This window comes from Xiphophorus hellerii, chromosome 1, assembly GCF_003331165.1.
Source record: "Xiphophorus hellerii strain 12219 chromosome 1, Xiphophorus_hellerii-4.1, whole genome shotgun sequence".
In the NCBI taxonomy this organism is placed as follows: domain Eukaryota; kingdom Metazoa; phylum Chordata; class Actinopteri; order Cyprinodontiformes; family Poeciliidae; genus Xiphophorus; species Xiphophorus hellerii.
The window spans coordinates 9,912,389-9,935,870 of record NC_045672.1 but is presented as its reverse complement, the minus strand read 5'-3'; the positions used below and the strand labels follow the sequence as shown (position 1 = coordinate 9,935,870).

The window sequence follows — 23,482 nt, the reverse complement described above, 5'->3', positions numbered from 1 at the left end:
TTTACACACTAAACATAAATTCCATTTTTCTACAAGCATTTTATTTAGGAGGAGCAAATGCCAAAATGCCTCTTAAGATTGTAAAGGTACTTACTCCTGTATTTTACTAAGCAGTAAAACGGGTTAAAATGAAGCCTCAAGATGTAAAAGAAGAAAAACAATAGGCCTTGTGATTAATATTTTGTTTTCGTCTGTTGTTTTATCCGTTTGGACAATTTATCACTCCCAGACAACAAGCTACGGTTCAAAAATAATATGAACCGGGATATGTTGGTCTGCAAGGTCCAAGAGACTCACCTTTTTCTGACTGCACCCTAAGCATTCTTACACACTAATTTATGAGGCATGTAAAAAGTTGGATGTGACTTGTGCAACATTCCAGCTTGCTCTGTCAAACAAAACCCATGCTGGAAAAGCACCATTAGGAGCAATTGTTGTGTTTTGATTCAGAAGAGATATTCAGCCTTGGAAAGGCAGGTGCGGTTGGAGAAGCATGGCAGAACGTGGACATGCTGCAGATTTCTGCAAACAAACCCGAGGCGGGAGCAAAAGCATGGAGGGGGTACTGTGAGTTTTGGGCAGCATTTAGTCTTACTCAGAATTACAGGTAGGTGAGGAGTGCTTCACTTCTCCTCTGCACGTTCAAAAAAATGAAGCGCACAGACCACCAGTGGTGTGAAAAATGTTTAGTTTAGTGATGATTAACTAAAGACATTGAACTGAAAGTAGTAGATAAGCTGACAAAAATGGACTGATTTACACCAGCACTTAAAAATAACAAATTACGTATGAAGGTTGAAAAAATGAATTTTAACTAATCCTTTGTTTCCGCTTCATAAGCATGAAAGTACTGCATTGTTTTTAGTGACTTGTTGCAGCAGCACCTTATAGTTCACACAGTCTCATCTAAATACGATCTCAAACACACCCAAGTGCTATAATCAAAGTGAAGCAGTTTCACAACAAAAGTTAAACAGTGTTCATGGGATTTTATGCTGAAACAAGGTGAACCAGTAAATGTAAGGCGATTAGGGGCAAATAAACTGAGTGCTCAAAAAGAAACCCTGTAAATGAAGAAGCAGCGAGACCGCAGCACTCTGCTGGTTGCTGGTACTGAGCCAGCTGGCCCTGCAACATGAAGGGGAAGTTTCCCAGCCGGCAAACCTGTGGCTAATCTTTGTTTGATTTGGATTAATTATTCCAAGTATCGGAGGCTTAAATTGGAAAAAGAAATGTTGCAGTTGGAGTGGGTTCAATTTACAGTGAGGATTAGAGTTGGGGTCGCTTTCTGCTAAATATGTCTCATAATTGTGGCTGTTTCCACTGGTCAGGTCAGTCAGGATGGACTGGCCTAATCATACTTTTGATAACAGTATGGAGATGCACAGATCAGGCTTTTATGTAGCTCATATCAGTATTTAAGTTTCCTTCAGATCTGCCCATTGCCATTTTGACAAATTCATAGTTTTTTTCATAAGAAAAATAATGTATGAATGAGAAAAAAAAGGTTCTGAAGCAGCTCCTATTGATGCATCCAAACATAATGTCCTTAATTATTACGTGATCTTTTGTAACAAAACTTGCATCAAAGTATAGGTTCTGTATTTGACCTGCCAATCACTGATCAGAGCCAATTAAGGAATAATTGTCACTTTTTGATCTCTACCTGATGCCTCTTCCAGAAATGTATGACTTTTAAAAATACCTCGCTGTTGTGGTTCAGTAAAGTATTGTAATTAAATAACAATAAAGGTGCAATTAGAGTAAATGAAGTTTACTGGTCACTGTTGGCATACGGCTTGGCTCTGTGAGAAACAGAAGCTGCTGTGAATCAAGACCTTGCAGAGCTGCCTCTGGTCTTCTGACTGGATCTGCTCCAAAGAGCTCCCAGAGGAAAGACAACTCACTGCTGTAAGTGAAACAAGATCTCAGCTTTCATTGTAGTTCTGTGAAGAAAAATCCCACAAGCAATCAACAAAACATGAAAGATACTTTGATATGCAATGGTTTGGGAATAGTATTGTTGCACACTTTGAGGTTCTAAAAACAGCTGGCTGAGTAAAGCTTTAACAGCTGTTATGTCTTCATTCAGATGGTCCAGTCTATGCAGCTAAAGCAACAACAGTTTACATTAGTAACTAGGGTTGTTGTGGAATTAAATTATCACAATAATTTTGTCAAAGTGACTACTGCTTTCAATATGAGCTTCTCTGGCAGAGGTTTTAGCTATTTATTAAGCTATTTATAGCTACAAATGTTAAGGAGCATGCTTTAAGTCTGACAGTCCTGAATCTTATTTTTAGACTCTTATTTTTTACTCTTAAGCAGAAAAGAAACTAATTCTTGAGACATAACCAAAGATAACTGAGCGCAGCACATCTAGCTAACTGTTGGTCATCGTGCAGTGCTAAATTTAAGGGTTATTTCACAATCTGAACTTCACATTTCCTTTCTAAAACCTAAACTATTTGGACTCATCAAACTTGTTGGCCTGGATAGACTTGGATAATACAATATTGAACAGAGGTCTTTAAAAAGAAGCTTTTTAAAACTGTTATTCTATTTTTAAAAACATAAAAGGGGATCACTTTTAGCAGAAGGACTTTACAAAAAGTAGAAAAGCATAAAAAAACTCAATGCCTAAGCTAAATTATCATGCTGCATTTTTTTTTTACACCAAGTACACATTTAGAACTAACACAGTTTGTGATCTGTGAAAGATCTATTGTGCAAGAAAATTTGGACTTTTAGATTCTCCATGAATAATCCTAGAATCTCCTCTCTGCTCATTCTTGTGAGTCAGTATCATGTATGACCTTTTACCCATAGGCAGTATTAGACCTAGACATTCAGGCTGCAGCCCTGATGTTTAGTGAATAGTCCCTTATTCCATCCATTCATTGTTTATACTAGCTAACCCATGCAGGGTGGGAGGGAGTCTCTGATTCCACTTGGGATCAAATTTATCAATATATTAATAAAATCATTTACTTATACTGTAAAATATGACTGCATGGTCTGTATGTTTACATAAAACCTGAGCAGATTTGTTTGCCTGTCCTCTGTGTCTCATAAAATCAGTGTCTGTCACAAAATCTAGCAGCATGGCTTGTATATGACGGACAAACATGTGTTGTGCACCTGATTGAGCATGTGGTTTCCACCAGTTATATTTACAACATCTTTGTTCATGCATATGACATTACATTAAATGATATATGTCATGTCTTTGACTGTTTATGATTGTATGTGCTAAATGCTGAATTTGCACTGTTAAAAAATTGTGAAGAATTTAAAAAATGGTAAAAGTGATAAATGCCGTTAAACTAGGTTTTAGAATGCATAAGAAATATCACTTTTTGTTGATAAAATTGCACGACAGCGAACGCCTAAAGAATGAATTCTGATAAAACAAGTCATGTATCAGCTACATTTATATAAAAAAAAAACTCTGTCAAAAAAGTCATGTATCAAGTTTTAAAGTATTAAAATATCTGTGTCTTAGAGAAGTGCAGCCATATCTGATGAGGGACAAAATGTTGCATCCCGCTGCAGAAACAGCAGACTTAAACTGCTTCTTCTACAAGAATCAGGGTTATTTGATCCAACTTGGCACATTGAACTGATATGAGACGTGTCTGTTATCATTCACAAAAAGTCTTCTGCTAAAGCAGATAAGTAAAAATAGGAAAATTTGATCTTTTTTATCCTTAAAAGTAGTTTTTTTGAGTGTGTTTTACTCTTGATGCTATAAAACACAGTAAAAAGATTGTGGTACTTTTTTTTATTTATTTCACATTGAAAAAAGGAGACCAGGCAGACCATAACTCATACAACATGTCTGCTACTGTTTTCATTTTAAATGACAAAAAAATGACTTTGCTGTCTAGGTAAATTAAAGTACTTTCGGACTGAGCTAAGCCCCAGGATCCTCACAATGCCTCCAGTAACACCCCTATTATTAAGCTAATGTCATTCATATACAAAAACACTTGAGCTGTTTCTGCAAGCAATTAAAACTCACCTTCCCATCCAGTTCCAAGAGATCAAAATCTGCAAAGGTTCAGAAATGTCCTGGCCAGGATCAGCATCCACCTGAGCCCTTCATGCCTCTTGTTGCACTTATTGCTTCCATTATGTGAAAAACTTTCTGTGTCGTCGGTACTATCAAAGTTATTGCTCATCCACACCTTTGAACTCTTGCTGAGCTCTTAAATTTCCATTAAAGGTTTAACATATCTCAAGTCAAAGTAGGGAATGAGGATGAAATCGAAATTACTTAAATTGCAATAGAACTCAGAAAGCAGGAGAATACATAAATCAAAATGTAGCAATCCTGGAAGAACTTCTGGAAAAATTTATACGAGTAATTCCAGTGAAGATGAGACAAAGAGTAAGCAGCTCTGCAGTCCTGGCTTGGTGAAAAATAAAAGTCCAGTTAATCTTTAAAAAAGTCCTATCAGCAGCTGTAAGTTGAAAAGCGACACGGAGATCTGAGTATTCCCCCGGCTGCAGTCAGCTACACTGATGAACGACTGCACTTCAGCTCCTCTTAAAAAAAAAAAACGCAGCGCTGTGCACACACATAAAACTCCTCTTAACACACACACACACGGGGAGTTCAAACACACACACATAGACGGGGAGTTTTCACAGGAGCTGAGTGGAGCAGCAGAAACGCTCAGAGGGAGAACAGGCTGAAAGAATGAACCTAATTCAAAAGGGGAGAGAACGGATGGGAGAGATAGATGGAGGGAGGGGTTGAAAAGAGGAGAAGAAAGGTGGGAGGTGAGAGGAGGGGCGTGGAAAGGGCCAGAGACATGGGGTGTGTTGTTCTTCTCTACGAGTATGAATGCTACTGTATATTTATGTAGCTACCTGGGTGAAACGGTTTCCTCTTCTGCCCTTGATTGTGACAAGAAACTTTAACAAACCGCTGAAGGCAGAAAACCTCAACTAAGAAACTCCCTTCATAAAGCACTCACTGTTAAACACTGTATGACTTTTTCTCAAAAGGCACCGGAAAATCTAAAAAGTTCTCCCAACATAACCTCATCATACTTTCCACGTGGCTTCCCATTGTTTTTGGTTTTATTGCTGCTTTTTAAATCAAGGACGTCTGCAGTGGCTTAGTGGTATGAAACTTCAGACTCGGATGGAGGAATGAAGAAAAAATGCAATTCTGAGAATTTGGGTGAAATCAATATCACATTCAGACAGAAATCTGACCATTTTTTATTTTCTAAAAGAGTCGCCAAGTACATCAACACGTCTCCAACTCATTCTGTTTGACACACATTTCGAACAAAGACTTTTAGCTAGAATCACCTCACACAGTGATTCATGCGATGAAACAAGTTGCACAGCTCTCATCTGTCAAGGCTTAAAAACTTGGCTGTCAATCGCTGGAAGACGTGACTTGACACTTACTCTGACCGACACAAGACTTCCCTCTAAAGACTTTGTGTATTGGTGTATGAAGATGGCAGAACCGTTTGGATTAAAATCTGTGTAAACATATAGAGATAAAAAAGCTTTCCAGACAAGTAAGAACGGTTTAGGCTGACACCACAATGCCTCACACTCTGATCCACGCCCAGTACGAGGGTAATTGGCAAACGTTTGTGGCAAATGGGGGCTTACATCATCTTGTGGTCATATCAGGGCTCAGATGTGGGTCTGTCTTTTGTCGTAGTTCAATTCTGAAAGGATTTTGGCAGAAAAAAATCATGAGAGCTCAAGAATGCCTCTTGCAGAATTAAATACAACAGTCACATCAGGAAAAAAACTAGAGTTTTAAAGATATATCAGGATTGTCAGTCTCAGCCCTGTGTTTCTACTCTTTCCTATGTCAACAGTTGATGAACAAGCCAATCTATAGAGTAACCCGTTTGGCTGAAAGGACTTGCAAGTTGGCTGCAAATAAATGCCACAACTGCGTGGTGGGCTCCACTGTACAACGGACAAACCTGAAACTATTTAAGACTGCTCCCAATAGGGGTTAGAATCAGACTGCCTTACTAAAGTATGTGTATGTATTTCTGCTACAATACCAGAGAATCATGAAGAACAGGATTTCAATACATTGCATGCATTTAAACAGGATGAAAAAAACATCCTCATAAATAGTGCTTGTGCTAGAGTGACATGACGCAAACTGCAAGAGATGCAGATAAACAGATCACTCCTGCAACTCTGGCTCTATATGCACAATGGTCATCTTGATATAAAACCTATGATTGTCTGGGGATTTTAGTTGTGATTTTGGCTTTCCAAGTTGGAATTACAAATTTCTTGGGATGTACCTTTTGGACGTTTGTTGACTTTGAATTCAGAAATTCCCACTTCAAACTAACTCACCACAAAGCATTTGTTGTTACCTTTTCCCTTTTTCCCCCCCATTCATCTGATTCATTTGTATGTTATTTTTTAAGATTCCCTTTAGACGATTAAGGTGATTCAGGCTGTTAACAAGAAGACTGTTTCCATTCAATGCCGACTTCAGTCCAGAGTTTAATTGACCGGATGTGCCAACAGATACATAAAACAAACAAACTCTGTGAAAACAGAGTTCTTGGTTAAAGTCTTACATTTACACCAATTATTACATTGATTGTTTTTCCAGCATTCCAGCAGCAGGTGCCACACCGCACCCGGCAACCGTGACTCAGTCACGCTCTCAAACACACACAGCCCACTGTGACCCGATCAGGGGTCTCACATCAGGCAGCGCATAAAGCAAGGGTGGGCTCTGTCCCCAGGTTTGCAGGGCAGTCGTCACACAATGCACACTCATCTCCAGGCCTCTAAACACTTTCATGCACATTGGCATTTGCACAATTAAAGCTATATGTATGTCTCGACCCCGCGCCCCACCCCCTGCTGACCTGTCTGTCATAAACCAGCCTGATGTCTCTACAGGCTACAGAGTGATCTCTCTGATCGTGACAAAAGCCTTTGTCTCAGCTAAAGCTTCTGTGCTATTGAAACAGATGAGGGCTCAGTGCCCTAATTGTCTCCAGCTCAGTCCGTGTTTTATTGCAAGTCACTGAACCAAAATGATCTTTATGTCGGAGCGGACCAGTGTCTTCATATCAGAGCCTATCTTCTTGTCTATTTATTACTCCATCACAGTCTCAAAAGGTAACAACAAAGGATACATAGGAGGCACTAAACTGTAACAAGAATTAATCGTAATACGGGCCAGCTGGATCTGGATTGTGTTTTGTAAATTGATAGCTTGTTTTGTTTGATCATGTTTCAGGTTACATAATTTGGCAGGCAAGAACTCTCACATGGCTTCTCTAATTACTTCCTCTTTTTAGACATTTTTAGAAACGTCAATGATGTGACTGAGTGCGCCCTTTCAGCTGGAGCGATGCCAACTACACTCTCTTAAGGAGATTTTTTTATAGATGACAGTTTCATAAAGAGATTCTAGAAAAAGACCATAAATCAGTCCTTATTTAACCCGATTAAATTACTTTAGGACAGCTGCTTAAAAAGAAAACAGTTCTGAAATAAGCTTAGTACATATTTCAAGACAGAGTCATGTAACTCTGGAGGTGCAGTAAAAGGTTGTGCAATATTCATACTAGGTATTATATAACCAGCACAGCTGCTATGTACCTCTTGAAATCAAAATCTTGTATCACATATTTATCTCAGTAGCTCTGCTGTGACAAATATATTGTGACATTTAAGGATTTCTAGAGTGAAGGTTCTAACTGTTATATCTCTAATGTCAGACTTTTTCTAGAACCTAATTGGTTTTGTATACAGTCATGCAATGAAATGCAGGTCTCAAGTATGTCCAGAGATACCATGAACCATTTGGCTGGTTCTCTCATTAATCATGTTCTTGATTAATCATGTTAATCATGCCTGGTATGTAAGTTCAGGTGTCCATGCCTTCTTTGCTTTGTTGCTGCACTGTACTATTTCCATTTTTGGATAATGCACAGAACAGCGCTCCATTCAAAGCTCACGATATTGTTTTACAACCTACCTGTGATGTAAAACTCTCCACCACTTTAGTTCGGACATTTCTTCCAGGTCTTCATAATGCGGTTTGTTCACCAATGTTCTGCCAAGAAATTTGCTAATGAAGTGACTTTTGGAGGTGGTTAAATAAAAATGCACAGCCACATTTTTTAGATTTCTTACTTGTCGAAAAATATTAAAAACGATCTTTTGTTTTCCTTTGAATTCAGAAGTCTTTGCCACTTTGTGTTAGTTGGGCACAAATTATTCCAAATAAAATACACTGAATTTAGTTTTTGTAACATATCAAGATTGTTCAAGGGTATGAATACTTTTCATAGTAAACATACCCAATGAATCCCATATGTTGTGTTGAAGCATTGTGATGTTCAATATAAATGTGGATTTATTCAGTGGATATACCCTTAGTTTACTCTAATTACCCCAATTTTCAAACAGTTAAGTTAATCATTAATAAAGTCTATTATGATTACACTTCAAAAAGTAAAAACTGATGCTTACTTATACATGTAATGCAAAAACGTGGATGACACTAGTGTTGTTAAAAACAACAGTGCATTAACATGTATAAACCTTTATAACCAGATATTAAATTATCCATATTTAATGTGAAAACAATCTACTCAGCATCTGAAGCTGAAGTGCAACTTGAGTGAAACAGCACAGTTCCCACTGCCAAGAGGCTCAGCAACCTTAGCTGCCAAGTACGAAAACAGAGCCTGACTTGATTTTGGCTTCTAAAACTCAGAACCCAACTTAGCAGCACTGATATTAGATTAGCTATTAGATTTATTTATTTTTTTAATCGCTTAATCAAATTAAGCATGCTCACCGGGTGCATAGAAAAATATTAATGTAGCACTGACTCACTTCTGAAATCAACCTTGAACGAAACACCCAGAATGAAAGGGAAATACTAACGCCACACAGCTCGAGGATCACGCTTCATTGCACTTAATGATACCATATTGACTTTAAAAACTGCACCTATTACCATAAGTGCTGTGGAAGCAGAGTATTTCTGTTGGAATAGATTCCCTCAGCAAAAATATTAAATCCAGGCTTTTATTTAGACAGGCTCCTCGCACAGTACATGCCGCTCGCTCATGTGAACATTAGACTCACAAATGGATACAATTTCAGAGGATGATCAAAGTAAATATATAAAAGTAGGTTGTTCTTTCACACTTTTAACATTGCCATAATTCCATCCTTTTTAACTTTTATTCATTATAAGTGTGTGCACATTCTGTGTGTGACGTTTCTATATTTAGGCGTAGAGCACAAGCACATCGTGGCGTTGCTGTGCCCTAATGAAGAATGCTCTGAAAATCCTGGTGGACAGATGTAGAGAGCTTCTTTACGAGCAAGGGAGGAACAATGGCGTCAGCTAACATGCATACTACAAATAACAGCAACTCCTTTAATCGCCATGAAATTAATCTGGACATGGAGTCCCATCCAAGTCTTGAGTTCAACAGTTGCAGAAGCAGCTGGGCTCTGGGATGCAATGCCTTTGTCTGCAGTGAGGTCTTATTTTCTTATTAAAAGACTCAGCATATTTTAAATTGTTGGTGAAGAATTATTTCTTCATGGTTTCATCATGTTGTGTGAATTCAGTTTTCAAATCGTTTGCCACTTGTAAAGCTTTTAAAGTGAGCAAAGGTTCACTTTTCTTCTAGTTATTGTGCCCACAAGACAGTATATCTTTTAACTTTTTTAGCTTATAGCATCAAAAAACATAGTAAATTTTAGTATACTATGTGGAGTAGAGTTCAGCACATAATTATTTTCTTTTTTTTTACTTGTACCTTATGCATGACAACTCCTGTCGTCAACCACCACCAGCTTTAAGAGTAGCTAACTTTGACGACTGATGACCGAAGGTAATTTTCTGCAATCAGTTGTTGTCTGATTTTAAAATAATTACGTTTTCATATCAATCCATCTCCACAATCAGAAATAATAAACTACCAAGACAAATCGACTGATACGCAATGTTGGAAGTAACTGAGTCTGAAGTGGTTTGTTTACTGATAAGAGGAAGAAAAATGGAAAGTGTGAAGGGGCAAAATGGCAATGCGTGGGCACAAAGTAGGGCAAAATTTTGTAAAGCGGAAAACTTATGTTTCTTTCACAAGAAAATGGTTGCAGAATTAGAAAGGGAAGCCATAAAATGTGTAATGAACAAATTTACATTTTCACCCGTGGCAGATGCCAGAAAATGTTAATCGCCATCCCAACTTCTGCATTTATTTTGGGGCTGCCTTTTTTAAAGGAGTATTTAAAACAGGTACTGTCATGCTGTCATGCTTTCAGTAGGGAGGGAGCAGAGTTAAAAAAAGAAAAAAGATTAAAGATAAAAACTTATATACAGCATTTAGATGTGTCCCGTAAGTCCTAAATGGACGTCATTGACACGGTCCCCTGACCTTGTGACACCATACGGATTACAGGGGCCCCGGGGACAGTGTCAGGAATGGAAAAGAGTGTGTGTCTGCCACAGTTAGGGAGACACAGAGGGGTCGTGTCTGGGACCCCTTGGGGCAAAGGAACCTGTAATCCCCCCTGTTGCACTTTGATGTGATCACACCCAACTGAGAAAATGGAGGATGAAAGGGGGGCGGACTGGTGTGTCAGAGGGCAACCTGAGTGGGTTGGTGGGTGGGTGGGTGGATGTGGAGGCCTGCTGCAGGACACACACTCTTACACACTCAAAGGCACGCCAGTCACACACCTTCTGGTTCAAAGGGCGTTCAGATGGATAAGACCACCTTCAAACCCATGCATGGCTTTAGTGACAGTCTGCACACACAAACAAACAGCAGGCTGTCCAGGTCTCTCAGTGGATTACAGCGCCTTGCAAGACCACAGCCTCATCCCCTTTTTTCTACTTGTGCATTTATACACAGGCAGAATTTTTCACTTAAATCAACTTTGCTACATTTGGTGGTATTTAATGCTAGCTACATCTTGGCAAAGTAAAAGTGTAGTGATGATTGCAATCACTATTTGCCCTGCTCCCATTTTCTTCAGAGGAAATGCATTACTTTTTACCTACTTTTAAATAAGTGTTTTATGTGTAGTTGACCTTTGAGCATATTCATAGTCAATAAAGTACATCTTTATCTACATTGATAAATCTTTTTAGAAAATTCAAAAGTGTTATCTTGTTGTGTACTGAGGAGGTTTGTGGTTGCTTGGCAAATGTACTGCGAAGGGCCTTGTAATTCTGGTGTACACTCTAATTAACTCAGCTTGTTTTTATGCCATTGCTATTGGGCACAGATCTTAAGTGAATCAGATAAAAGTCAAAACATTGGAAATCACCTACTAAAAAAAGTCCTATAAACTTCAGACCGCACACAGTCCATATTTTCACTCCTAAATATCACTATATCTTCAATGAAATGTATCACTTCAATACTTTGAACGTGTAATCCATGCTTTATAAGGTGCATAGAGTGAGGTGCGCTTACTCCGTTGCTTGGTAAAGACAACCAAATCATGATCAGTTGACTCTGAGTGGAGAGTAGGAGTGGGAACATCTCACAATTAAAATAAACTAAAAACAGCCTAAGGTTTTTGAAAGTCAGTGTGATCAGCTCACAGTACTGGATTGTGTTTGCAAGAAAGACATGGTGACTCAAAATTCAAACTTGACCTCGAGTCCCACTTCATTTCTTACGACTAGTGGTCTGAGTCGAGTCTTTAGAATAATTTTTCTATCAAGTAATCAGGACTGAAATGGAGTCAATAGGTGTTTTACCTCATGTGCATCCGTTTCCTGTGAAAGGCTGCGCTTGAATTCTTAGCCACTGATTTTCACACACTGAGGGCTTAAAACAAACAACCTGTTCATGTTGGCTGTAGATTCTTATTAGTGTCTAAATCAACTTGAATAACGTGTTAAATGACTTGTGCACATTTTAGAACAAAATAAACTTTATTTATTCCCAACTTCATCTCACAGAGGATGCCCTGAGGACACAGTTGCCTAGCAGAAAGAAGGTCCTGGGTTTGAATCCTGAAATGGGATCATTCTACATAGAGTTTGACTATTATCCCCACATGAGTGGGTTCTCTCTGGGTACTTCTGCTTCCTTTCACAGTCCAACAGCATGGCGGTTTAGTTAATTGGTTACACTAGGTATGAGTTTGTGTGTGCATGGCTGTTTGCTTTACGTGTTTCTGTGTTGACCTGTCCAAGACTGCAATCTGCCTCTCGCCCAATTGCTGCTGGACAAAAGCACCATTAAATACTTTCACAGTAATGCCTTTTGAAGCAGCATGCTGCACCCCACCTTTCTGTGCAATTGAAAAATAAAAAACGAATTCAAATTGAAATTGAGATTCACTCATTCAAGGTTTTATAAAAAGTAAATACTGTGACAGACAAGCCTGTATAGAATTGTGGCATTGTTGATAAACTGGCATATTTGTTTTAAAGAGTTAGAAAGTAATTTGCACAGGGAAGAATGCTTGTTTCACGACTTACAAAGTTAATAGATAAGTTATAAATGTTGAGACATGACCAGGATCAATGTTAAAAGATTTCCATCCAGCAAATTTGATCACTAAATTTCACTCTTACCACCCGCTGTATTCCTGTTAAATTTACTTATAACTGTAGTCTCTATTTCAAATACTTTGTTTCTTCTCCACCTATGACGTTTATGATGGCAAGTGTTTGATCAATAATTCTGTAACACATACAGTGAATGCAGTGGATGCTTTTTGTATGCCTGATAGATCTTCATTTGTGTCATAAAGCCTGACAGCCAACAATAAAGCATTTGACTCTACAAAGACTAGGAATTTGTCAACAATATTTGTGTTAAAAAAGTGGTTAAATGAGATGTAAAGAATGAAAACACACACCGACACACACACACACACACAAATCCTGCAGAGCTGCTGAGCTGCCTCATTAAGACCTGAGATGTGATAGCACTGAGCAGACCCTGACTGATCCTGACGGGCACTGATCCAGCCAGACAGGCTGCTCTCAGCACCATTGAGGATTAATAACACACTCCCAAAGCACTCACACACACGCCCACACGCAAGGAGGAACACACACTTCCACAGGGAGCTGTTGAAACACTAGATTGTGCAGTTATTAGTGTTTGAGTGTGTGGATAGACCCCCGGGGGAAATCTAAGACAAGCTCGGTGCTGAAAAGATTTCACGAGAACATTAACGGTGCTCGCTTGCACAGGTGATTCTGCTTGTCACAATATGTAACAAATATGCCGAAAACACACACGCACAAACACACACCATGCAGTTCTCTAAGATACACAAACTGAATAGTTTCAGATTCACATTAGACAGTGGCTTTCTCAAGCCACTGTCTAATGTAAATTTGACTTATGACTGATTCACTCTTAACCCAGCAGGTAAGTGAAATTTAACCTTTTTGTAATTTCAACCTACAAATGGAAATCCTCCCTTCTTTGTATCACTCACCTACATTTCTGAGGTGTTTCTATCTTTGTCAGAAAACAAAACAAAAGAGATTTATCACTGTGTTGCGAGCAAATTATGGCCTTGGTACACAACCAAACCCCAAAGTAAATCCTTACAGGCTGTGTAAACCCTCACAAAAAACCCTTCCGCAGTTAGAGGCATGTGAAAAATGCAGGCTCTCATTGCCAGTCATGCAGAGTGATGCATAAAAGCATTCAAACAGAAGCTCCAATTTTCAGCGTTCCATTATTGTAATTTCACTTTTAGGTCTGAAAGCAGCAGTTTCATGAACCTCTGAGGTAAACAGTCATGTGCACCTAGACCACAGGTGAGCAGGACTGTCGGGTGGGCAATTAATCCCCCGTCGTCACCCAACAATTCACGACAGTTAAAAGGGGGAGAATGAAACTGATCAGAAGAACTGAGGAAGGTTATGTGGTGTGTAATTGTCATATGGATTCAGGTCATGTATAGACAGTGGCAGAGGTGTACATTTCAAGGAAATAATCCAACACTTTGTTTTCCCAGGACATAAAATGACATGATATAGAATAGAATAGAAATATTCTTTATTTTCTCCACATGGGGACATTTCTGACAGTTTCTTTATTTGGCCACTGGCCACAAGGTTGGACAAAAGCCCATATTTATTCTGCCATCATCTACAGGTGGGAAGATGGTAGAGGATGTTAAGAAGCAAACAGTTACTGCTTACTGGTTGGAAACTGCAGCAAAGAGCTTAGAGAGACAAAGTGTCCACAACGGTTCCTGTCAGGAAAAGGCATTTTCTGTCGCATTAGTACAAACAAAAACATGCTAAGCTCTGCTGGGTCTCTAACTTAAACAGTGTCCTTTGGTGGGGTTAGGACAAGACTGAGCTTTCAGGTAACTAATGCTCTGGGTGGGTTTGGCTCATATTAAAGGATGAGTGAGGCTGTGGGAAAGCATCTAAAATTTACTGCTACAGTAACTATAGTGGAGATTCTGTGATGTCCATGACCCATTTAGTAAATTCCCAGGGTCTCCTGAAGACCCTGGGAATTTACTAAATCATCATCTTTTTTGAATGACCAGCAAATTTTATTTTAAACTATCAGGGATTATACTGCTGCAAAGAAAGATGAATTTATTTTACAGATTCTAACACATCTTTAGCAGGTATGCCAGTAAGCTGTGGTCAGCACTCTGCATGGTGATGTATCGGTTAAACGTAACTGGTCTACATTGAGCTTATTATAATGTAAATCACTGTCCAGGGATGAGACCAAAACTAAAAGGAAAATAAGGGATATTTGAAAAGTTATTTAAGTTGTCTGTCCACTTCCTCTGAGACTGTAACACCTTTTCAAGGATCACTTTTCCTCTCAAATGCCTCTGAGCATTTCCTATCTCAGTGGACTTTCTGGCTTTCCTAGCTGCAACAAGCGAGATTTTCTCTGGTTTCAACCTCACAAGGAATATTTTTTTCAACTACATAACTAGTTATAGGATTTGAGTCGCAGGGATGGAACGCATATACTTGCACCATGCAACTTGTGACCAACATGAAGGACTTATATTGTCGGTTGCTGCTCCAAACCAGTGTGGTTAATCATCAGTGTGGGCGAGGGGGGCGTAATTTAATTATACTTTTGTAAAAAAAAAAAAATACAAGCAGAACAGATTTATTATTTCATCAGGGAATCAAGCGTGACTATTTCAAAGAGTGTCTGTGGAAACAGTTTGTCTCTGCAAATCACCAAATGGGACCATGTAATTACTTCAAAGTACTGCACCTGTTATGGTTTATCATTTTGTCTGCTTTTTGTTAAGCTGGATTTTGTGTTGACATTTTATTTCCAGACTCTTCCTTTGGTATCTTTTTGTAGCTTGGTGCGACTTTTTTTTTTTTTTTTTCCTTTTTTTTTCTCCGAAGAGTTTTTGCGGCGCTAGTGGCTCGTATTTTTTCTACAGTAGGCAGACAGGAAGGAGGGTGAGGAGAGGGGGGAAGACATGCGGTAAAGGTCGTCGGGACCGGGAGTCGAACCCGCGACGTCCGCGTCGAGAACTAAGGCCTCCAAACGTGGGGCGTGCTAACCTGCGCCACCACAGCACGCCCCGAGCTTGGTGCGAACTTTTATTGTTTTCTCAATAATGAAAAGATCACCATGGCTTGCTCTCTGCTTTTGTGTTTTAAAAATACACACTGTTCTAAGAATTCAAGTTGCCTCCCTTGCTGGAGGAAAAGTAGGTTTGGTTTTGGCTCCACGCACTATGATGTCAGGACGGGGATTTTTTTTTTAGATCATTGAAGAAAAGAAGAAAAGCTCTCATTAATATTTGGAAGACAATTCATAGCTTGTCATGTAGTAAAAACTCTAAAATCAAGTTCTGCAGATGCAGCTAACTACTTGAGCTGACCAAGAGAGGATGCACAGAATCCAGTCTGCTGGGAGGCTGGACATCAGAATGATTGACAGGATGTAGCTTAAAGATAACCTGCAGTAAATAACATTTGCACCTTTTCCTGCTAATGACCATCCCTCCTTTTATAATTTTGATATACTCTATCTGACAAGACAGCGAGTTACTTTTTACCTCTTGCAACTACCATTGCAAGCAATTTCTACAACAAGATCTGAATGCTGTCAGAGGTATTTATGATGATGTCTGCATTTCTCCACTTGATTAGATATAAAGTAGTTGTTTTGGGGTTTATTTGCATTGCAACATAAGAGAAGCCGGTGAAACAAGATTTGAGTTGCAAAGAAAAGATTCAGAAATAAACACAAACCACAGATTTTTGCAAATCATTATAACTGGCACAAGTTATAATGGAACATAGGCTAATTTTCTAATAAATACTACTTGAATATGCAGTTCCCTCAGATCTGTCTGGGATTTATTCCATATTATCAAGAACCATTTAAAGGAGTTTTTACAGGATCCAGATGAATTCCAGTGTGTTTATGTTTGCTGTCTTGATGCACCGTGGAGAATAAAGCTGGGGCGTCCAAGAAAAGAAAGAAAGTGGAAGAGCAGTCCTGATATATTCATCAGAGCTGAGCAAATAAACTTTTTATTGTTTCCCAATCAAATCCCAAGAAGAAAAAAAATATGCTGTAGGTTTTCTTTTAAAATAAGGTTGAGCAGCAACAATAAATCTTATTTGTAGGCCTCACAAATTCTAATGCAAATTTGGCATTTTCTTTTTTTAAACAAATGAACATGTTCAGGAATTTTATGACTCTAAAATTTAAAGGCTCTTTAAATCCTGACCGGAGAACAAAGGCTTCTATCAACAGAATGCAGCTGAATGGCAAGGCCATTAAAGCACAATTGAGTCCATATTTAATCCAGACCCGAATCAGGGCAAATCGAGGTCTGTCCGTCTGCGTTGCACACACACTGCATACACACCAGCGGTATAGGACACCGAGTGTGATGTGGAGTTTCCAGGGTAACATGGGAAATCACCTCATGATCACAGAGCCAACAGCTGTCATTAGCATAGCTCTCAAATCACAAAGAACAAACAGGCATACCAAAAAATGTGGCAACACACCAACATACCTTCCCAAGTCCACATCTTCTTGAGGAAATATGCAGTTTTATTTTCATGCCACTCACTGACAGGAAAAGAATTTTAAAAAATCCGAACAGGACATCAACTCAAGATGTCACAGCTGCCCAACAGGTGGATGTATCATGGGATCACAGGCATATGCAGCTTTCCTCTGGGCTATTTTAGATGTTTTTCGTCTTTATTAGACTTACATAGCAGATCAACAAAAATGCCACAGCTTTTTGAGGTCTACTTCCTGGTTTAAAATCATCTGTACACCACAACCTGTGTCTTCAGGTGTGTTTATACTGTTTGACCATAAAAGCTGGTCAGTAAACTATAGGAAGATGTGAGCTTTCCTGACCAAACTGTCATTTCCTCCCTTTTGGTCCAACATCTTTTCCTCGTTAAGCCACTCCACTTTCTCCTCCTCTCTCTTCTAAGAGCCAAAGTGTCAATGAGGGGAAAACAAAGCAGATGAAACTGAAAATTAGGGGGGGAGGGAAACAGAAGTAAGGGGAAGAGTGGTAAGAAATGAGGGATTAAGTGAGACAAGGTCAGTTGTCAAATAAAGAGAGTATTTTAGGGGAGAGTTGCTGTCAAGATAGGAAACCCAGAAATGTCTAAACAGTATGATAAAGAGAAACATAATGTCATATTTTTTATTTCCTGCTTAACTGGCTTTCTTCATATCCACAGAATTTTTCCCCTTTCCATCTTTTACACTACACTAATACAGTGTAATTATTAAGTTTGTTTCTGCTTCTATAAATAACAAAAAGAGCATTTCTTATGTATGTCTTTCATGTAAAGCCCAGATGAGAATCAGACAAATATATGTGGACATATATTTACTCATCCTCTTGTCATGATTGGGAAAAGTTTGCAATTTGGAAAAAACTTTTTTGTGTTTAGAAAAATAAAACTCAATGAGTCGTAGTTTTTTCCAAAATCTCATCTTATCTTCTTCTTGTGAACCAAATCATCGTTATCATCTTGCTTTGTTGGGCTGGATGTGTGGTTACAGTCCCTGGCAATAAAAAAAAAAAAAGAAAACTTCTAAATCAGAGTCTGAATTCCAAACTAAATCTAAATTTAGCAAAATAAAAATAAAAATTCAAAAACTTACCCAATGCAGTAAATACTGCAGCATTGGGCAACGTAATATTCAGGAGCAAGCAATTAATTTTAAAGCCAGTGATGAGGGAGTACAGTACAGTACATCTGCTCTAAGATTAAACACATGGAGAACACGGTACACATACGGTGTCCCTGACAGGGTAAAGCTACTTTAATGCTGTGTAAACATCAGCAAAGCCACACACACTCAGCTTCCTCTTCAGTCTTTGCTCTTACAGGGATAAATTGCACAACATGTCTATTCAAGTGGTTTTGTTCTCTACAAAGTAAACTTCCAGTCCTTTTAGATCACTCCTCTCTATAATTAACTTTACTTTCTCCTATAACAAAAACAAAAGCTTTGCGAAAACAAATGCATCACATTTACATTTTATGCTAAACACAGTAAGAATTGTTTTGAATTCTTTAAAATTAACTTTATTTTTATACTTCCTCCTAATTTGTAAGTGTTAGAGTGGGAAATACCAGAGTTACAATGCTCTGTTAGATAGTCGCATGGTTTCATCCGTATAGTGACATAATCATAATGCTTCTCTGTGGTATTGAAATTGCCATTCAACAGGAACAATAACCAAGGTTTCTATTTTCAAAGAAAATACAAAGCGCATTCACACCAACACTCTACTTTTTGTGGCCCACCTTTCCTAAATGTATCGAATATGTTAGCTACAATCACAGTACACCTGTTCCACTAAGCACACCAGCATAAAGATTTATCACCAGGTCTACTGTTACAACATCTGGTAGTTGTTCCTCTTTTTCTTTCATTTTCTTTCAGAAAAAAACCCATGGACACTGAACAAGATCTTTTAACATGGACCAAAACTCGCAGAGCAATGAAAAAATATTTTCCTCCTTGCAGAATTCTTTATTTTTTTGCTTTTTTGTCACATTTGCATGTGTTACATTATTAAATGAATGTTTAAACCAGCCAAAGATACAAAGATATTAAATTATAATTTTATTACTCAGGGAAAAGTCTGCCCAAACCAGCCTGGCTCTTTGTAAAAAAGATACTGCTGCCAAGACCTAGTTACTGGGGTTGCACCACTGTTGGGAGCAACCACTGCCTTGAAGTGTTTCCAATAACTGGCAATTCAGAAAAGCTTCTGAATTGTTTACATCTATGATTTGAAATTTCTGCAGGTCTGCTAACAATCAATCCCATGTATGGCAAAAGAAATTGAACTAATCATTGTAAGAAATCTGATTAAGTTAATTCAATGCACAGCAAGAGCGATTGCTTTTTCACACAGTACGACTGGTTTTGTTAGCTTTTTACCTTTAGCCTCCTGCAGTCAGCTTGACGCTGAGGAGGAGCGAAGAAAATGTCACGTTATCAGTGAGGTTTTTCTGTCAGACAGTCAGTTCTCAAAACCACACACTCACAAAAAAACTCATAAAAGCGCAAGCAGAGTAAGTGTAAACCCGCCAGCAGCACACAGGGTAAAAAGCTTGTGGGGTCCAAACAACCCCAACTCTTAAGACCACAGGAGAGTTAATAAATTATATTAGCATTAGAGAACTAGATTTTGTCTTTAATCTGGTTATCTTTGTCTAATGTTATAATTTGTTAATCTAGAAGCTAAAACTGAAGTAATCTACAAAGGTCTAAATATTGAACATTTTTGTGATTAAAGAAGGTACATTAAGACAAAGTTTTACAAAGTTAGAGCAATCGTTAGGTTTTTCTGTCAGGAATTGTTTCAGGAAGACTAAAATGTGAACTAAGGTTCATATTTTGCCACATGAGCCTCAATCAACATTGTGGTGACTCTCCCACAAAAAACAAAGCGCTTGTGTTCACAAGGTTAAATATTACCTTCCCAAGTTGTTGAAAGTGTAATGGAAATGTTCACATCCTCACAAAGACATACTAAAACCTACACATTTGTCAAGTGCCTTTTTTTTATTTGGCTGATTTTAGTAGTTTCTGTATTATAGACCTTTATTTTATAAATACATTTTGCTTGAACTTTAAGAAGCAGTGCTGGGAAGCAAGCACTTCACACTGAGACTTCGTCTGTGCTTATTTTTACATATAGCAGAGCAGTGCACCTTTTGAAGATAGTAAGTAGGTTAACTGCCTCCTTATGGAAGTTCAGTTTTTGTCTCCCTTTGAACTCCTTCTCGGATCGCCATCTAATCTTTAATGCCAGATGGTTTGGAAAACAAAACTGTCTGGAAAGTTGGATACTGGGAAAAAGCCTGGCACTTTTCAGTAAGTGCACATCTAGTGATTAGAAGGATACGTGCATAAATTAAAGTTAAAAAAAAAATACAATTGAAGCTTAGCATCAATTCCATGCAGAAAAAATATCCATTTCTTACTTTATTCATTTTTTATCTGAGGTTTTTGATATCAATAGACGTAATGCCCATTTGGATCACGAACGTCCCAACAGTAAAAGGTTGATAGTAAAAAATGTTGCATGATACAAACTACAAAAGCAATTCAAATTGCCTTTTCAAAGAGACAAATCAAAGTTATTGTATTTATTCTATTCAGAGTGAAGATCTCTGCTTTATAGACATAAGCAAAGTCATTCTACAAACAACAAAAGCATGTTTAAGAGAACCTGCTATGGTGGCAAATACCTGCACTCAGTTATTATCCCATCACTCCATTATATGTTAGTCTTTAATTTTCAATGGAACTGGAAGACCTGACACCAAAAGAGAATGACATACCCATATCCATACCTTCCTACTGATTAGGATATTTAACAGAAAAGCTTATGCGTCAGGAGCGTCAAAGACCCAAAATATGTTTCTACCAAATATGTGCACCGTTGTTAAGGAATTCATGCTATTGTGAATTAAACAATGGAACAATGACCCAGGAACAACCTTTTTTCTCCCACTCTGCAATATATATCTTTTACTCACCTCAGGGTGATAGAGGCTTGAAAGTAAAAGTTAGACTCATGTAATCGCTCGCTGTCTTTTTGGCAAATAATTATCTTACTATGTCAGAATATTTATTGAGAATTTACATTTTATTCATAAATATTCAGTTTATTCTTACTATGAAAGAAAAAATACACACGTGTACATGTACCCGGCCGTGACGCAGCAGGCCACCGTGAACTCCACACGTTCGATCTCAATGTCCTGCACTTTTCAGAATCAGAGTGCATTAGAAGTAGTGCAGCTGATTCACAGATGTGACGAGGACTTCTTGTTCCATATAATTGAATCATTTCCTCGTGCTTAGATCCATGGAACTAACAGATGATTTTCAAAACTGTGATGCCTTCTTCCCCAATATTGTATTTTTCTTACCATCTCCTGAGTAAAGTAACTTCTCATTCATTCTGCTCATATAAAGTTTCCTTTGAGTGAGGTTGCTATGTACTCCAGCCACCGCTGAGCCTCTTGACACTCAGCCATAATCATTAGTTCACCACAAACTTTTCTGACATTTAGCTGCAGTATGAGGTTGTAAATATCGACTAAATGTTAACGTTAACTATACTCTGCTAAAATGAGCTGCAAACATAATGAATTAGTAAAACAATCATGGATTTATCATTCAATCAGCTTTGAGTTTAAAATAAATTAGCTCAGTAGTTGGCAAGCTTTGAAAGTTTACTTCCTGTGGAAGTCGTAATTTGAATCACACACCAGGGTTTTTTTTCACAGAATAGAAGTGACCTTAGTTGAAGTCCCAACAAGCCTCTCTTGTTGAAGAAGCTTGGTGGTTAAACAAAAATGATCTCTTGTTAAATGAGGTTTCGTTGTGTGTGTGTGCATGCAGCTGACTGTTCTCAGCATTAAACTGAACTGGCCTTGTGCAGCTTGTACATCTGTTCATCATTAGTGGGATTCTCCCTCTGATACCCACTCTGTCCTGCTTTCTGTCTCATTGCACGTTCCCCTGCTTGTGCCAGAGCCTTTTCATCCTCACTTTCCTCTCTAGCATTTATGTTTTTACCATTTTCTGTTTTTGGATCGGTATAATAAGTTCTGTCATATTTAAATATTGTCTCATTTTTTAAATGCCTTTTTTTCTTCATTAATGGGGATCCAAACCCTCAGTTTTCCATCCAAAGTTTCACAGTCAAAAACCACAATGTAGTTATATACAGAGAGGATTCACATTGAAGGAGCTGGGATAAACCTGTTTCAAAGAAAACATGTGAAATGAAAGTGTCATGTGAAATATATTGTGCCATTCATTATAGTGTGCTGCTGAAAAAGTTTTGGAGTGTTTTTTGGGGATGACAACTGTAACCCTACAGTAACACTATGTTGCTGCTGCAAGTTTTTCTTTCTTTTTGATTATTATCAATAATCCTATAAACATCTTAGCATATATAATGTAGTTATTTAAAAAGTATTTTCTGTTGAGTGATGGCTTGTTGGCTTCCCAAACGTAAAGGGCAAAAAAAGAGAATTACCCTCTTTTTTTGCACATGTGGATTTGGTGGGGTGAAAGAAGTGTGATGTTGAGACACAAAACTGTCATTGAACCATGTGACACATGTTTACTAATCAAAAGAATAAGTTGCAAATACAAGTGGCTAAAATTAGCCTATTTCAAAAGGTGGCTGCAGATTTCACTGGAGCAGTTCACAGCCAAAGAGTAAAGCGCACGAGATAAAAATCAGCACTTCCAAATCCCAGACCAGAAGTCGAAAATAGGTAGAGTGCTTTCTCTGGGTTGGGAATGAAGTTCTGCCTCAAGTGGAGGTGTTTAAGTATCTCAGGGTTTTCAGATGAGAAGAATGAGGAAAAACAAAGGAGCGGGAGATAGATAGGTGAATCGATAGGCGAATCGATAAGCGTTGTATTGGTCGATCTACGTTCCCAACCTCTTTTATGGTCACAAGCTTTCATTAGCGAACTGCAGATATAAGAAGCCGATAGGAGTTTCCACCTACAGAGTATTTGGGCTCTCCCTAAGAGATAAGGTGAAAAAATGAAAAAGCAAAAAAAAGTAGCGATAGGGTAAGATATCTAGTCATATGGGACAGGTCCTCTTCCACATTAACATGAACCAGTTGAGGTTGCTGGGGCATCTGGTTGTGATGCCTCCTGAACGCATGGTGAGGTGTTCTGGGCCCGACCCGCTGGAAGGAAACCCATGGGAAGACCCAGGACACACTGGAAGGACAAAGTGTCTTGGCTGTCCTGGGAACACTTTGAGATTCCCTGAGAGGAGCTGGCCCAAGAGGGAATTCCCTCTTCTCGGCTTCTGCCTCCTCAACCTCACCCCGGATTCACCGGAAGATAATGGATGGACAGACGGACGGACAGATGGACATATGGATGCATGGTATAAATATCTGCAGACACCTAAGTAAACCAGTGTAATTA

At 38.5% G+C, this 23,482-nt stretch overlaps 1 protein-coding gene across 3 annotated transcripts in view; it reads right to left on the bottom strand.

Moving 5' to 3' along the window:
- sema3b (sema domain, immunoglobulin domain (Ig), short basic domain, secreted, (semaphorin) 3B) overlaps window positions 1–23,482 on the bottom strand; it is a 77,546-nt gene that overhangs the window by 28,679 nt on the left and 25,385 nt on the right. Inside the window, exon 1 of one of the 3 annotated variants that reach the window (XM_032570848.1) lies at window positions 4,025–4,676. The exons of 1 other annotated variant lie outside the window; for it this stretch is intronic. The gene's annotated coding sequence lies outside the window, so the exon portion shown is untranslated. Of the gene's footprint in view, window positions 1–4,024; window positions 4,677–23,482 lie in introns of those variants that run through there. One more of the 3 variants, XM_032570869.1, reaches the window with a different exon arrangement.